Source organism: Desmodus rotundus, chromosome 12 (assembly GCF_022682495.2).
Source record: "Desmodus rotundus isolate HL8 chromosome 12, HLdesRot8A.1, whole genome shotgun sequence".
NCBI classification, from domain to species: Eukaryota; Metazoa; Chordata; class Mammalia; order Chiroptera; family Phyllostomidae; genus Desmodus; species Desmodus rotundus.
Genome location: NC_071398.1, coordinates 56733121 through 56751387, shown reverse-complemented (window position 1 = coordinate 56751387; position 18267 = coordinate 56733121).

The following is an 18267-nucleotide window of genomic DNA, read 5'->3' as shown; positions in this document are numbered from 1 at the left end:
TATGTAAAATTTATCATTTTCAGTGTATAATTCAGTGGCATCACATTCGTTCACATCATCTTCGTAGTTTGTAGTCCTGAACTGAAGCCCGATACCTGTTAAACAATAATGCCTCCTTACCCCTTCCTCCCAGCCCCCCAAACCACTATTCTACTCTCTGTCCCTATGATTTAGAATAGTCAAATCCATAGAGTTCAAACTATTGTTTTTTAATTCATGTTTATGCTCTTGTGTCTGGCTCATTTTTCCCCGCAGAGTGTCTTCTATTCTTCAAGGTTCGTGCACGTTGTACCGTGTGTCCAGATTTTATTCCTTTTTAAAGCTGAGCAACATTCCTGTGTGTGTGTGTGTGTGTGTGTGTGAGAGAGACAGAGAGAGAGAGAGAGAGAGAGAGGCTGCATTTTGTGTGCCCACTTACCCACCAAAGGACACTTAGGTTGCTTCCACTGTTTGGTTACTATGGATAATGCTCCGAATGTGTGTGTACAAATACCCGCTCTAGCCCCTGCTTTCAATTCTTCTGAATATGCACCTCGAGCTGTAATGGTAATGGGGTGTCCCGCTTTGCTTGGAAAAGTAGAAGATCTATTTTAGAACAGGGCCCATGTTCTAATGTGCCAAGAAATGGCTGTGGCAAAGGAAGAGTCCTCCATAGACGGGGTGGGTGTTCACCATAGTCCCCTCCACTTCCTGTTGTTAGATCTGGAATTTAAACTGGTTGTCCATTTGTCCACTCATGTGTCCACTCTGGGACGTCACGGTGTTATGTACATGAATTATTCAACACTGTCACTGGACAACTTGCTCCAGGCTTTTTGGAAAAAGGATGAAGCCGAAAACAGACCTGGCTGATCCTGGTTGGGAAAACTAAAGTGGCTGTAAGTTCAGCCTTCCTTAACAGTGACGGCAGTTCAGACTGAAATATGAGGCGCTGTCTGGTTCAGTACTGATCTCTAAGTTGGGGCAGGAATCCAAAAGGCAGTAAGAATGGTAACAGTGTTACGGTTCCTATGAAATCCTCTCATTTGGAATAGGCTTCCCAGAGAAGCGGATGTCCAGGTCCAATTTCCAGAGAGAGAGAGAACACTGGCAAGCAAAGATACTAGGGCTCTAAACAAATAGGGGGCGGGGATAGAGGTGGTGGTGGTGGTGGTGGTGGTGGTGGTGGTGGTAGTGATGGTAGTGGTGGTGGTGGTGATAGTGATGGTGATGGTGGTGGTGGTGGTGGTGGTGATGGCAATGGTGGTGGTGGTGATGGCAATGGTGGTGGTGGTGGTGATGGCAATGGTAGTGATTGTGGTGGTGGCGGTGGTGGCAGCGGTGGTGGTGGTGGTGGTGCTGGTGCTGGTGGTGCTGGTGGCAATGGTAGTGATGGTAGTGATGGTGGTGGTGGCGATGGTCGTGATGGCAGTAATGATGGCGATGGTGGTGGTGAATTCTTCTGGGAGTAAGGAGAGGTTCACAGAGGAGTGGGGTTTAAGTTGGGCCTTGATGGATGCGGAGGAGTTCACCAGGCAGAGTGGGAGGGCCTTCCATAGTGAAGGTAGCATGTGACAGTGCACCAACACTTGAAAGTGCACGTCAGAGAGATGCAAATAATGCATCACTGCTGACGCGTTAGGTAAGTAGGACGCACTGGAGGCAGAGAGGCAGAAGGGTGGGGGCTGAAGAGCAGCGGCAGGTTGGAAGGGCGCCAAGTACTCGGTGATGGCCGGAATGTAAGGCACAATGGGGGAGAACAACTACTGCTGAGGCAGAAGATAGTGTGGAACAGACGCTTGTGGAGCTGCGGTTTGTAATCTTTTTAGAGGGCAGAGTCCCCTTTAAGAGCAGATCATTGCTGAGGACCCACACCCAGAAATTAATGGAGGACCGCAAATACCCTGAAGCCCACACATGGCTCTCCCTAGGGGCTCTCAGGTCCCCATTAAGAACCCAAAAGCAGGGCTTCCACACCTCTGAAGTAGAGGCCCCAGTAAAAACGGTAATCTCTGAATAGTACCCTGGAGCCGCCAGAAGGAGCTGCTTGAGTCAGAGGCGGTGAGCTGGGGTCCTGACTACTTCTTCCCACCCAGGCGCCCAAAGGCGGCAGTGATCACCAGGGACCCATTCTGGTGAGGTAGGACCCACATCAGGGTTCTAGGCAGAAGAGCGAAACACCAGTGCTGCTTTAAAAAGATAATTCTGGCAGCAGTGCTGAGAGGAGACAACGGGGTGTAAAGACCATCGAGGCTTCCCATGTGTCCTTGGTGGCGAGGGCAGAAAAGAGGGGACTGTGGAGACTTCCAAAGATCAAACTGAAGAAGCTGGTGCCAGTAGCAGCTTCAGAATGCCCGCCCTGCTGGAGCTGCAGGGGGCCCACACGGTGAGAAAGGGGAGGGGGCACCTGGAGGACCTCAGAAACATTTGTATGGACAGTTTGTTGCACAAGTGAGGTCCTACTGATGTGAGCAAAATAGCCAACAGCATAATCTCCCTGACACTCAGGTTGTTTTAAAAAATGTGAGCACAGTAAAAATCAGTTACGTCTCCTATTCACTCGGAGGTTCCGAGATCTTAGCCGAACCCAACGAAAGGCAAATTGCGAAGCAATGGCATCGCATAAAGTGTAGTTGCCACTTATTCAAAAGTTCGATAAACAGATTTTCATTTTTGGTATTTGATGTCTTTACAAACACTGGCTTATAAGTATAAAGGTAGGTTGTTCCTCCCTTCGTCATCATATTTTAGCTTTATCTGATCAGCAGGGTGGGGTCCACGAGCCACAATAACCACAAAGCCACAGGAGCAGGTGTGCCCAGTGTGTGGAAGTCAGTGAAGTGTGTGGCAGAGCGAGTGCGGACCGACTGGGTTACACTGCATGTCCTTGAATGTGGCGCGGTGGACATTAACAGTCTGAGTGCCCACAAGCCCGGCTGCGTTGTTTTTATTTGTCACCACAGAGGTAGCATGGGCACGGTTAAAAAAAAAAAAAAAAAACTATTGAGGGGATTTCCTACCTCTTTCCTCTTTTACTCTCTAAAGCAGGATTGAGAGACTTTATTTTTCATAAGTGATTATATGGGTACCTTGAATTTTTTTCTTGACTGGAATCAAAACACAGTTCGACTTCCTTGAACGGTGGCAGTTAAGAAGTCAGGGGACCTTCCAGGGGCAGACGGCAGCGGAGGAAGGGGGGAGGGCGGCACGGCCCACGGCTCTAAGCCTGCTTTGCTGTGATGTGCCCCAGGCAGTCGAACACGCCGTGCACAGTTCACGGAAGACTGTGCAATCACGCAGGAGTCGGCTGCCTGATGGGGAAGGTACACACGACAGCCAGGAGCCCGGCTCCACCTCTTGCCCGCTGCTCTCAGAGGGGCACACCATGGTGCTTGCGGGGAGACGCCCAGCGGACAGCAAGGAGCGGAGCAGTGCCTCGTCCTCTTGGAACAGCCGTTGCGCAGATGGGCACCTCTGCCAGGCCGCCCCCGCCGCCCCCTCTGAGCTGCAAGAGCCGGAGAAGGAGGGGACATCGCGCTTCCCTGGCCGAGGCCCATGTGCAGGCCACTGTAGTCACATGTCCAGAAGCCCGGTCCTGTCAAAAAAGACTTCAAAAAAAAGTCTCGAGCCTTTAACATCGAATATGGGTGTAATTATCACCTCCACCCCTGGATTTTCCAAATTGACGGCACTAGGCCATGGCTGAGAACAAATTTTCATTACGTATTTGAACTCTTAGTCCTAAAACAATTTCATCCAGGCCTCAGGATGGGATTAATTTCCATCAGAAAGCCTTGGTATTGATGGCACAGCAAATTTCCCATGCAGATTCTCTTAGAAGGAGTTAGATACAAGATCCACATTTATCAACACGGAGCATGAAACGAGTGATGGTTCGAGCAAGGTATTGACCCAACTGTGGTCTCACTGTCACGGGAACTGGCTCGGCCCCCCAACTCTCTGGTCCTATCTACGGCATAACCTGAAATCCCGTCAGGGGTCACAACCAGTCATACAAGTGAAGATCCATTTTCCTTTTCAAGAAAAAGAAGACAGAGAAAATTTAATTTGCTTAATTACTGCATCTTTAAATTCTTCATATTGGAGCTTCACGTATTAAAATATGGAGGACGATATAAGAAGTGCGGGGTTTTTGTTTTTTTCTTTTCATTTTAAAATAAGGACCTAGTAATATAGTTTGAAGTATGGGCAATTACAGTGATGTCTTTTTCCTGACTATTCAAGAATTACATATCGCATGTTTCACCCAGAAAGTCAGGATATTTTACTCTTGTTTCAATATGACAGATACGGTCCCTGGTTAAGCCTGGTTAAAATGATCACGTGTCAGGCATAAACCCATGGAGAGACTTAGGGAAAAGGTGACCGAGAGGGAATCTGACATGCTAATGGAGACTGGGACAACTCTGAAATTGAAATCTGCAAAAAATCCAGAACTTTCATTTCAATGAACTATGTCAATCTTCTTTTTCAATACACCTAAATTCATAGTTAAAAGCAAGTAGAAAATGGAAATACATGTTAAGTTTGGGTAGAAACTTTTAGAAATAAAATCATGTGTGTTTCTTACCAGCATATTTGGGAGATAGGCTGTTCTGATTAAATGACTTTTCCAGTTTAATAGGAAAACTCTTTTGTTCTGACCTAAGTAGGGGAGAACGTGGGGAAAACAGGCGGGTCCCCCATCTTCCCCGAGCAGGAAGAGGATGTCAGCCACAAGTAAGTCACTCTGGATCTCAGCTTGCTAAGGGTTTTACTTTCTCCCTCCGTTGAGTCATTTGTTTAACAAACACTGCACACCTACTATGTGCCGGGTACTGTTCTGGACAAACGCTCTCTGTGGTGGCCACTGTGCCACAGAAGACACAGAGAGGACAGAGCTCACTGTGGGGAGGCTCCAGGTCATACCCTGGAAGTTGCCCTTAGCATCCTTGTCAGCTTCTTCTGTAATAGGGCCCTTCTGCCTCGAAGTCTGCAATGGCTTTCCTCCGCATGCTCTTCAAATCTGCCTGATTGAAGTTTCGGGTCAGTCACACTTGCCTGCAGTGCCAGGCGGTTGACTTGAGTACAGCCGGCAGAACCCCCTCGGTACCCAGCAGGCCCCCAGCTGTGGCCGTTTGGAGGTCAACTCGGGGCAGGTAGGACAGGCTGTGAGGCAGGGATGGCCGACTCCGGAGCCAGGCAAACCTGGCCTTGGGAGCTGCTCCCTTCAGCTTCATGCCCTTTCCTAGAAAAGGGCACGCTGACCAACCTAGTGTGACTCTGAAAACGCAAGAAGACAATTCATTCAGCAGACATTCACCAAGTGCTTTGTGTTGAGAGCAACACAGGAGAACCCCTGGAAGGCCCCAGATGGCAGGAGTAACATAATTAGAGAGGAACTTTGGGAATGTCACCTGGCTGCCGTGTGGAGCATGGGGGAGGGAGGGACCCCAGTTAGGGATGTTATTATTCAGCAGCCAGTGCGGCCTTCACCGAAGCAGACGGTGGGGACGAAGAGAAGGACGTGGGTGTGAGTATTAAGGGATTATGAAAGTAGTGTCAGCAGCAAGGGGTGGCAGGCTGCACGTGGATAGTAGGAGTGGAAGGAACAAAGGGACAGCTAGGACTCTTTCTTGGGTGTCTGGCTGGCTGGTGCTGCTGTGAACTGGGCGAGAGAACCCTGGGAAAGCAGGGTGTCTGGTGGGAAAGGTGACAATTCCGTTCCCCATGGAACAGTCTGCATGCCTGGGGACACCTCTGCAGAGACAACAGCACGTGGTGAGAAACGCAGGTTGGGAGATCATGCAGGGGAGGCAGACGCAGAGTCGGAGCTGGAGATCTGGTGGCTGTGACCACATAGCCCTAGATGGTCAAGCACACCTCGGCTCCCCTCTCAGGCCTGGAAGCACCCCTGGCTCAGGGACCACGAGCCCTCCGTGATGGCGCACAAGGAACTGTGTCCCAACTACAAGCGCTCCCTGGGGGACCTGTGAGCTCCTGCTCCTCCTCTCCGTTTCCCAAATGCTGTTCAAGAAGACTCGACTGTCTCACTTTCAGTGTTTTATGTCCTCGTTTGCCACTGTGGTTTCTCAGAACATCAAATTTGCTCACTTCCCACCTGTCAGAATGGCTACCATCAAACTGGCAAACAAGTGCTGGCGAGGGTGGAGAAGAGGGGCCTCGAGCCCCGGGGGTGGGGGTGCAGACCCAACAACAGTGCAGCCACTGGGGAAAGCAGTGTGGAGTGTCCTCAAAAACCTGAAAACGGAACTGCCTGTTGACCCAGCGACTCCAGGTTTCTAGGGTGGGCCACAAGTGGTGGCACCATGCTGGTCTGTCCCTTTTCCTTCTGCAGAACTTTGCTGACCCTAACAAGTCAGTGACAAGTGCGGGCCGGGAAGACAGTGACGGGACAGGGACTGCTCCATTCTCAGGAAAAGAGCTAGGGCCTCCTTGGTAACGCCGGTGCCGGGGCTGTCTCATTTTTAGGGAAAGAGCGCCACAGGGACCAAACCTCACTCACTTTGAGTTCCCTACCCCTTCTGCCCAGGTGTCGCATGTACACGTGCGATTTCTTTAAAGAGATCGTCTGTACATTCCTTTCCTCAGATGACCCTCTGATCCCACACAGTGAGTTACGATGCGGAGAGAAACGCCCGTACCCTCCCTCTCCCAGCGCCAAGCTGCTGAAAATCTGAGCATTTTTAACCCTCACACGCTGACCACTATCACAGGCCACAACTGTCTGTTCAACAGCTACTGAAGAGACCAATGACTGCGGCTTACCACAGCACCTCGGAGGGGTTTTCTCTATTATTACACTAAAACCTGTCACCCAATGTGCTCAGAACTACCTTTGAAAAAAACATAAAATACTTTTCACCTCAGTTACCCTGAAGCTCTTGTTTTTAGTTTGTTAGTAACTCCATGTCAGACAGGATGTGCCTCATTTGAGAAGAAAAAGACAATAAAGGAACTCCCGAGAATTTATTTCTCTGAAACTCTCTTAAGAAGCAGCAGTCACTGCTTTTTTTCATAAGAACTCACAACAGTTTTTAGTGAATGCCATGAAAAAGGTTCACGGTTTTAAGAAAATCCAGTATCCTGGGCTATATTGCTAATAACTGAGGGTATTTGAAAATCTTTAGCGAGAAGGAGAAATTAGAAAATTTCCTTGCCCTAAGAATACTTTGTGGCAAAGGAATAACGGTGGCCGAGATGACCGCCCACGGTTCGGTCTTCATCCTCAGAGTGTGCGTGAAAGGGCGCTACTGAGTCGTCACCCTGCACGGGCGTCCCCTCCGTGTGAGCTCTGACCTCTGTACCCAGCGGAGCCTGCGCTCCGACCCACCTGTGAGCAACGCTGCGTACGGGTCCCTCGTCCTGAAAAGGAGGTTTAACAAGGCGAGCTTTCCCAACATTCTGCGGCAACCAGATTATAAGGTTTGCACACATTATCTTGTTCTTTCTGTTAGCATCCTCTGGAGTAGAGGGGCAGGTGCACACACGCTCACCTTCTGGCTGAGAAAAGAGCTTCCCTTAAACCACATTCCCTGTAGGTCCCGAAGCCGAACCTCGGTCTCCTGATGTTCCCTGCAGAAATACCGAAGTACAGCTGCTTACTCCACTTGCCTTTCTCTTCTCTGAACCTTCTTAGATGGTTCCTGAACTCCAGGGTTTTTTTCTCAGCAATGCTCCTAGTTCTATAATACGCTGATAGGGGCATGAAACTGAGCTAATCATCTGACTTTACGTGAAGCATCAGAGCAAGCCAGTGGAAAGTATAAAAAGTAATCTTAATCTTCATCTTAAAATCCGCATGGTTAACCATGCAAGATGATCTATCACACGTATTTGGGATCTCTGGTTTAAATCCTCAGTTAATATCACATATCCTTTTGATGAAACCATGTTTTAACTGTATGTACAACTTAAAAGATATCTAAAATCACCGTGGGAACGACAACCTGATACAGACAGGTGCCAGGCAGAGCCACAGAGCACAAAGCACTAAAAGGCAGACACACACATTTCGATGATAAACCTGGGTTTCTCCATTCTCCAGTTCACAAAAACAAAGAAGGTGAAGTCTAAGGAACACAGTCTGATGATGATGATGATGATGATGATGATGATGATGATGATATCAGGGATTGCCACTTAGTGACGACCTTTTGAGTGCCAAGTGCAGTGCTAGACGCTGCACATATTCTATGTAATTTTACCCTCACGACAATCCCGTAAGGCTGCATCGCGGAGGAACACGAGCAGCCTGCCCAGAGCCACGGTGCTCGTACATGACAGAGCCAGAGCCAAAGCTGAGGATGATCCCTCCCTGAAGCCCACGGTCTTTTCCCTCCAAGAGCCAAAATGCCTCTCGGTGTGATAGAAATGGAAGGAGACTTCAGTGACATCCAGATCTCGAGGGAAAACCTGATTTCTAATGATAAGAAATGTAGGGTACCCGGATGAGTAGCATTTCATTTTAAGCACAGAAAACTCTTCTCTGCCGCACAGTTCTGCCAGAGCTCTTTGGGTTTCTAACTGGAACTTCAAGCAACGTTTTCCAGCAGGTGATCTGTCCGCCAGACCGAGGTGCCACGTAGACCTCAAAGCAACAGACAGTCGCTTTCGTATGAGAAAAGGGCTCTCGGCTGGAAAAAAGAAGGTTGTCTGAGCCTGCCTGTGCATGAGAGATGGCATAGTCTGCGCTCTGCTCACTCCTCCGGAGGAGCTAACCCAGCTTCATCGCCGCGAGTTCCCACCCGTTTACACAAACGGCGGGTTTGCCGTCCCTTGTTACAGGGCTCAGCAGATTACACACAGAATGTGCGCAGACGTGGTGAAAAGTCTTTGATCTTTTCACCCAAAGAGCAAGCAACTTAGTTCACTTTGGCAAGTGTGCACATTGACTTTATTGTTAATACTATTCTTCGTGTGAGATTACCACACTGCAATAATTACTCCTCCCTAATGAAGGTCTGCTGCTGCGCAGTTTCGCTGCGGCTCTAGGCAATACAGCATCCTTCCTAAATAGTAAGTGACATTCGGTGTGAAATTATTTCATAAAACACTCATATTCTTTACATAAAAGAATTATTTCATATAAGATGTGATCCTTTAGCAATCATGTCCTTTATAAAAACAAACATTTTAGCATCCTGGTTCTGATTCGGTAAAGCTCCCAGACAGAAATACCACCGAGAGCTGTCTGGCCATGAGTGTTGACTTTGTGAAGCCAGAAAAGACAAGAACTTCCCGAATCTTGGAGCCATCCCACTGGAATGCACGTAACTGTGACACCAGAAGGATGCACATTGATATGACAACAAAGGAGGAAGTGGCTTGCTCATTATTCCTAGGAGGATCCTGGGAGCCTGCAGGGAAACAGAAGGTCTGAATTAATATTTGCCGAGTGGGCAGGGCCAGGAGCCCATTGGAGAGGAGGGTGGGGCTGGGAACACAAGACATGCTCTCCAGGCAGGTGCCTCTGGTGACTCTTCATTCTGCCAGGGCTCCAGGTGAACAGGATCAGAGCCACAGGGAGCAGGCCAAGGGGACTGCAGAGAGGACCTGTGGTTAGGAGAAGCTCACAGGCTGCAAAAGCAGTGGTGCGGTTACTTCTGGGGTCAGTCTTTCTATCGCCCGGAGGGCTGTCACGGGCTCCTGCAGGCCAGACACCAGGTTGTCCACAATGCACGCTCCCCAAACTGCGCGTCTGTGACAAGTGCTGCTAATGCAGGGCCCAGACGGCAGGAGCGCTGCTCGGGCTGATGGAGGTGGGAACAAGCAGCAATGAGCGACACTGCAGCTGGTTGGGAAAGAGATGTTAGCTGGCTGGATGTCCCCTCTGAGAGAGACAGAGGGGTAAGATCGTTACTCAGTTTACCCCATTAAAAGTGTTCTGAGCCCTTACTCTGTGCCAGAAGTGTGGTAGATGATAATAAATACACACACGTGAACTGAAACCTGGCCCGTACCATCAGAGAACCAGCAGTGACCATGAAGTCCGCAAATAAACAGTAATGTAGATGAATACAATAGCATGTGGTAATATCGTATGCAGGCACGGGCGGCGATGCGCACACCAAGTTCACAAACGTGAAGAAGGAAGGAATGCATTTCGTCTGGGGGGCGTGAGCAAAGACTCCACTGAGTGGACGCTGGCCGGGTAGGGCTTCGGAGAATAAATGGGCGTTTTCAAGGTGAGGAAGGGCAGGAGAGCATGTCACACAGAGGAATGAACACCTGTAAGTCTGTGTGTGTGTCCAAGTATTCAGTTATTTACCGCAAAAGCATGTCGCAAGAGGGAACTGGGAGCTGATAGGAAGCGAGACTGGAGAGCTGGGTGAGGGCTAAGAAGAGGTCTCGGCATTACAAGCCAGGAGTGGGAACTTGATTCTGGGTCTGGGCGGGAGTCGGTGAAGTTCATAAGCTGCACAGCAGCTGACGGAGCACCCTTTAGGGAAGGGCAACGAGGAGCACGCAGAGGACAGCCGGGCGAGCGGGTGGGTGGTGGGCAGGACGGTGGCAGCGAGGAGAGAATGGGACGGTAGAGGAACTGTTGCAACAGGCTGGGTGAAAGATACTGAAGTCCCACTAGGACGGTGATAACAGAGAAAGAATAGATAGAATCAAAGTAAGAGGTATGCAGGCCACAAAATTGGACAGACTCAGTGACATAGATGTGAAGCAGCCAACTCCCTATTTCTATGGAATCAGTAGGTTGGGAGTTGTAGCACCGAGTGGAAGTTCGGTTTGGGACAGGCCGAGCTGGAAGCGTCTGCGCCATGTCCACGGTCTCTGCAGGCTTCTCACAGATGGTGAAATGTACGCAACTTTGTGGAAACGTTAGTGTTCAAGTTACACACGTAGAAGGACAGCGACACTGTTAACCCAGATGTGGAATACGGTTTAGCACTATGCAACCTTTTAGGATAAAAATTACAACTTGGGGCCTTTGTGTGTTGAGTTCGGTTGGCTGGTGGGACAACCGTGGGGACCTGTCCGTAAGGAGCTCAGGCGTGCGGCACTTCCGCAGTGTGGAGTACTGTGCAGCCCCTGACAGCGTTGGACAGCTCCGTGTTCATCACCCGGAGGAGGTCTCCTAATAAACCACAATTAGGAAAGGCATTCATGTGTCGTTATAAAGGAAAATACAAGTTGTAGAACAATATGCCATATGATCCAACTTTTGTATGAAAATACACACACACACACACATCTCTGCCTGACAGCAGTATCTCCATACGTGTAGACACAAGCGCACACACCCTGAACAATGTACGGTGCGGGAGACAGCGAAGCTTTTACTGGCTAGTCCACTGCACCTGGGTAATCGCAAAAGGCATTCATTGCTTTTGTTTTTTAACTTTTTTTTTCAGGGTTATAAAAAAAGGGAAAGATTGCCAAGTGAGAGTAGAGAGGGAGGAGAGAGGAGAGCCACAGACGGGCAGCTGAGAGGTTTGTGTGCGGAGCGCAGACTGAGTGCGAGAGCTGCAGAGCAGAACCAGGACTGACCAGGACCTGGGTGGGCGCTGAGGGTCAAGGGACGCACGTGTAGACATCGGGCATCCAGGACTTCCTCTGGGTGGCTGGACTGGTGGCCTGAGAGCTGCACAGTGGGTGGGGAGACTGGCAGGCTTGTACCGAGATGTTTCTGGGGGGCCAGGAGAGGCTGCCTCCTGGGAAGCACGAGATGAAAATGAGGCCGCAGGGCGGCCGGGCAGAGTCTCAGGTGCAGGTGGCTGGGGCGGGCTGGCGACGCAAGGCCTGGGGCAAGCGCGCGTTCGGACACAGACTGCGACCACGAACGGAGAGGCAGGAGCCTGGCTGCCTGCTCAGCTGTATTAGGTGTCCTTTAAACAGGTGTTAGTACTGTCTATAGTGTCACATTGGATTTCAAAGCCAAATATGCTTTTGTTTGCCTCTGATGACAAGAATCACTCTGGGGGGCTTTTATGACTAAATTCTAATCCCAACCTGGACATGGCCCAGACAAAAACAGGAACCGGAAGAAGTGGCTGGGCGGGCAGGCTGTCTGTGATGAGGCGCTGTCTCCTCGCGCTGGATCGCATCTCATAATCGTGCACGGTGCCCATGTGAGAGTAAACCACAACCAGATCCGCTGGCAGTGATGGGACTCCACCCAAAGGGGGTTCTGAAACGCCCCGAACACAGGGCCACTGCAGGTATCGCAGACCTGCTGGTATGGGAGGTAGACCGTCTGCGCGGTCTTCACGTCTTGACTACTCACGCACGTGAGCACACTGAAAACAGGCGTGTGGTGATTTATTTGGGGGTTCTGCAAGACGAACTTCAGTCCGTGAACGGTTTCCTTCCTTATCATCCATCAGAAAAGTTTTGAACACTGACATGTGGTTAGGAAATGCATGTTAATTTTAAATGTTAAATGTCAACAGCCTATAAAAAAGGGAAAACCTGTAGGGTACGCTGCCTAGGGCAGGTGGCACAGCAGGAAAGCAAGAAGTCATCCTCAGTCTCACTGGATGTGATTTTAAGGTTGTCTGTGAAGCTAAACTTAGATTGCTTACCCTTTGGGATGCTACACAGTGCTGGGAGAAAGCTGACTATAGAAAGCTAACCACAGAGTTATCCTATTAAACTTCCTCCCTAAAATACATCAACCCTACTTTGCAGCCTTGAACTACAGAGCTTCACTGAGCACAAGGGTTTGCCAGAGCTCTTCTGGTGTGCCTTTAACTACACGGACAGGCCCCCCTACAATAGAGACTGTAAACTTCCTGCCATAGCCTGACACGTGGTCGGAGTCTGGCGTGTTTATTACACAGAGAAATCAGTTTGGCAACGCTACGGAGCGGGGCAGGTTACGGACAGCCCTGCATGGGATAGTGAACTCATGGCGGCTTCGTCAGGTGCCAATGTCCCCTTCGAGACTCTGCGTCTCTCTGCCGTCACTCCTGGGCCAGTGCAGATTTCTATGGACACACTGATGTTGTAATCTTATAATTCTCTCTCTTCCCAGATTGTGGGCAAGCTGAGGAGCAGGGAGAATGTCTTCGCCCCACATCTTGTCATCCCAGAGCCTAGCACAGTGATCGCGTGGAGTAAGTGCCCAAAGGAATCGGGGAATGGGAGAACGAGTGCACACCTGTGGTGCGTGTGCACAGGCTGCGGAAAGTGGCTGGAAAACAAGAGATGCTTCCAGATCGAACTGCCAGGGCTGTGCTCTGGGCCGTCTCCCATGACTCTGCTCAACTGGGCCCTTTTGAAGCTAGACTGATATTCATGTTGGCATTGCCTAAAAATGTCCCTCTCTATCTTCAGCCTGACCCCCCCAAACAATGTGGACCACAAAGGCCAACATTGAGATGGCCCAGGGGTCCGGGGCATAGGCAGGGGTGCAGTTACCTGGAGCGCCAGGGACACTGAGATTCACAATCGAATGGCCCCAAAACATTGTGAGGTCTTTGCCGCAAGTCCTAGGCTAGAAATGGGCGCAGGAGGCAGCCTGTACTGTAGGTGAACGCGGTGAGGGGAGGGCAAGAGAGCAGAGCGCCCGGGACTCACTCAGGATGCCACAAGCACAGCTTTGCTTAGGTCCCCCCTGGGGTGCAGCCACGTGGCTGGGGTACTGGGCACAGCAAGGGCAGGGGGCACGGGCTCCCTCTCGGCCTGCTCCCTGGAGGCCGCCACTCAGTGAAGCGGGCCTCACCCGTTCACTGAGCAGACACGTTTTGTTGCCCCTAACGTGCCAGGCACTGCGAGGAGGCGGTGAGTGAGAAGACACAACTGAGCAGCCACAGTCCCGGCTGGTGAGCAGCCCCCGGTAAAACACAGAATCAGACAGGAACCAGTAACGCGAGTAAGGAAGCAAAGTCTGGGCAGCACCGGAGCTAGGTCACGAGAGGCTTTCTCGTGGGATCTCGTCTGCTGTGAGCGAAGCGAGGGTGAGGACAGTGGCGGCACTGCGGTGGCACTCTGGCCCAGCCGCCCGGTCACAGGGCAGCAGCTGTGGGGCTCTCCGGACTCTCTGACTCCAGGGGCCTTCTGCTGTCCTGTGCCCACCCTCCATGCTCCACCCAGTCTCCCGTGGTTCTGTGAGCCTGACGTCCTCTCAGTAAGGTCCCTCTGCTTCAACTAACCACTTCATTTCTAGCATTTTCGGTAAGAAACCTGGCTCAACATTGAAATAAACTGTCACTCCACCAAAAAGGAAATAGTGAATATTCACTTCCCGACTAAATCGCTAATGGCAATAAAGCATTGTGCCTACCAAAGCCCCTGGTGTGAGGATTAAATGTGGGCGTGTGTGGAGGGGACCAGAACAGTGCCTAGCACATAGCAAGAGCACATGAATATGGCTTATTCTTACTATTCCAGAAAGAGGGGCCGGAACGTGCAAACGCCAGAGGCTGGAAAGGTGTTTGGCAAAGTAATTAAATGGAAATAATATCAGCGTGGCCAGAGAAGGGCAGGGCAGGGCAGGCAGCAGGCGGCTGCACAGGTGAGGCTGGGAACGCGGGCCCCTGGTGGTTCTGAGCGGGAGCCTGGACGGCTCCTGTCCTAGTGGAATGAGAAGCCGTGGAAGGCCTGAAGAGGAAGCCTGCCGCCACCGGAGTTGGGTGGGAGCAGGTTGCAGGGGCGCAAGAGGAGAAGCAGAACCCAGGAGGGACTGTGCAGCGGCCCGCGCGGGAGAGGACGGTGGCTCGGGTGGAGATGGAAGAAGTGCAGAAGAAGGGAAGGCCGTGGTTTCAAGATGCACTTTGGAGATAGAGATGGAGACAGTATTTGTGAATGGACTGCCTTTGAGGACACGGGAAAGGCAGACAGTCAAGGCGGCTGCCACATACAGTTGTGGGGGACGTTGCCCACACGAGTGCCGGGTGGACTGGAGCACTCAGGAGCCGAGGGGCAGCGCACACCACGCTCACAAAGTCCCATCCCCTGGAGGGGCTGCCTGAGCCGGCACAAGGCGCCTTCTTCCAAGGGCCCCCCCAGTTCCACCCTTCATGTCCACCCTGGGTACTCAGGGAAACGGTGCCGCTGACGGTCGGGTGGCAAGCACCTGCTGGAGGCTCCAGGACGCCTACAGAAAGAATTCAGACTGGCCGTTGGTTGCTTGATACTGATCTTCTGTCACCAGCCTTGTTATTTCCAATAATTTAAATGCTTTTGAAATGGTACTCTACATAACCATTATTTACAAACAATGGCAATTTCATCAATTCCTCTCCAATCTGTATACTCTTTTTTTTCTTTTTTCTTTCTTTCTTTTTTTTTTTTTTGCCTTCCTGCGCTCAGCACCAGTTGAATATAAGGGGTGAGGGAGCTCGTTTTTGGCTTAGGCCTGATCTCGGAGATAAAGCTTCCAGCGCATCTCTTTCCCGCACAGTTGCCTGCTTCTTTGTAGAGACTCTGGCAGGTTAACGAGCTTCCTTTCTATTGCTAGTTAGCGAAGATTTACTTCTTTACAGGAAGAGAATGTTAAATGTTATTACATGCTTTTTCTGCACCTACTGAGATAATCATGTTTTCTCCGATAGTTTTCCTTTCTTTCTCATAATTTTCACTTCTCCTAGTACCCTTGCATCTTGGTGCCAAGGTTATGCTGGCCTCGTGAGCCGAGTGACGCACTTTGTATTCTTTGGAACAGCGTGTGGCAGAACTCATCCCCCCCCCCCATCAAATCCCTGACTCAGTTCACTGTGAGCGCATCTGGACCTGAGGTTTCCTACGCAGAGATGTTGACTATGGATTCGTTGTCTATAATAGTTATAAAACTACTCATATTTTTCTGATTTTTTCTTTTCTTATTTTTGATAAATTATGCTTTCCTAGAAATTTGCCTACTCCATCTAAACTTATCCAAAAGAACCAACTTTGGGGAGTGATTGTTAATAGTACAGGTTTCTTTTCTGGGTTGACAAAAATGTTCTGAAATTAAACATTGGTATGGCCATACAACTCTGTGAATAAACTGAAAGCCAGTGAATTGTACACGTTAAGAGGATGAATTATACATTATAAAGTTGTTATTTAAAAATATATAAACAAAACAACATGCCCTATATAACTAGTGTAAGTATCAGTGGCATTTAGAATATTGGCCCACACAAAGGCTTCCAGCACTGTTGCTTGCCTGAGTTTCTGCACACTGTAATGCTCTTAACATCACATTGATAGCGTTGCCGGGAAGGCACGAGTCATTAATGGGTGCCTTCTCTAAAACCTTCCAATTCTGAATCGTAATTAATAGGCTCCACAGCATGCACTGCTACGCGCGCTAACCATAGACCAAGCCGCCTGAGGAAAGTAGGTCACAGAACACCGTCCCGTTCAGTCTGGGCACCAGATGATGCAAAGTTGTTTTCCTCCCACAATCATGATGTTCGAATCATTCTATGGTCCTGACCCTCCAGTCAGTGGGTAGCCTTTTATTACTTGGTAGCTGCTGAATCCAGAGTCAACAGTTTGGAAGCTAAAGAATGCCCATCTTCTTTCAAAATCTTTTGGCTCGGTAAAAGCTGAGCCCAGCTAAAAACTCCTGCCAGCACTTAGCTATTTCATGCACATGAATCAAACAACAAACAGAACACAATTAGCAGAGGAAAGAAAACTGGAGAAGACATTTCTTTTCTCGCATATTGAACATATTAAAAACACACTAAATATATTAGAATATTTAAAAAGAAATTACCGTGAAGCATATTATAGTCTTAAGAAACTATAGATCAGATTTTCCTGTTTCTCAAAATATATTAGGCATTCTTTCTTTTCTATAGATAAAAATGTTAGTTTTAAAAAATTTGGGGGGTGACATTGGTTAATAAAATTATGTCGGTTTCAAGTGTACGATTCTGTGACACGTCATCCGTATATTGTATTGTGTGTTTACCACCCCAAGTCAAGTTATAGATAAAAATTTTAATCAAATTAGAAAAGTCTATACTTAAAAATTCAAATGACAAAAATATCTGTTCTACCTACGAGCTACCAATAAGATACCTTCCCTGATTCTCAAAGATACATCAACCCTAAATTTAAAAGGAAAAAAAATTGTCCATGGTTCTAATTCAATACTTTTTGCAAATGTTTGTCCTCTTCTATTTTGGGGGGGTGGGGGTAGGGCATGAGAATACAGTCAGGCATAGTTTCCTCTCTAACAGAAACAATTATTCATCTACATTAGCAATATACAAAGTGTTCAAGTTATTTTTTTATCAATTGTCAGTTTTGCTAAGGTCTTTATCACCTTTCTATCACATCCAAAGTGTCTTTCTTAACAAAAAGTTCTAGAAGCATAAAATACTAAGAGTCTATTACAGGTGTATATAAAAGAACCTCTAAGAAAGATAACTTGAAGTCTAGTCTCTTAACTCTAAACTACTGTGATTGCCTCTTTATTGAGGAATATGGAGCTTCTATAGAGCGATTTCTTTGATGTGGTGGGAACTGTCTCTTTTGAAAGCGATACACGCCGCTCTCCAGCGGTCTCCAAGGACCACGGTTCTCAGGGCTCAAACACCCCCGTCCATGAGAAAGGGAAGAAAGTGCAAATGACTTGAGACGCAGGTGCACATCGAGGAATGGAAACCCACATGACAAAGGCAGTTTTAGATGCGCTGTCCATGGGCTTTAAATAGTCTTTGCTGTGAGGGGTTAAAATACTGTGAGAAAACAGAAGTGTGAAAAATGGTTTATTAAATATTCATTCTCGAACCTCAAGGCCTCTAGGTCTTCATGCATTTAATGGTACGTAAAAAACTTTAAATCATACCCAAGAGAAAATCCTCGTGACGCATACAACAGAAAAGGGATTTATATGTCTTTTAGAAAAATAATTACTACAAATTAGTAACAAAACCAAAACAAATCACAGGATAATGAGTTTTGGGTATACATGAGCAATTCACCGAAGAAGTAAAAAACACATAATAAACCTATGAAAGAATGCTGAACTTCTCCAACTAAAACAATTAAGTTAGAATAAATATGATATTTATCCTAATCAGATTAGAAAAATCGAAAAGGTTGATATCAACAACTGTTGGAGAGGTGTGGGGTATAGAGAAGCGAGCTATTAGGTTGTTGGTGGAAGTATAAATTTGTACAAGTTTTGGAGAGTAATGTAGCTTCCCCTATTAAAATCTGAAAAGCACATATCCCATTATGTAGTAATCCCACCCCCGGTAATCCGTCCGATAGACACGGTCACATGAGAATGCAAAAATAAAAGAGGACGGCCCCGACGGCCCCGACGGCCCCGACGGCCCTGCTAGCAACGGCACACATTTAGGAACA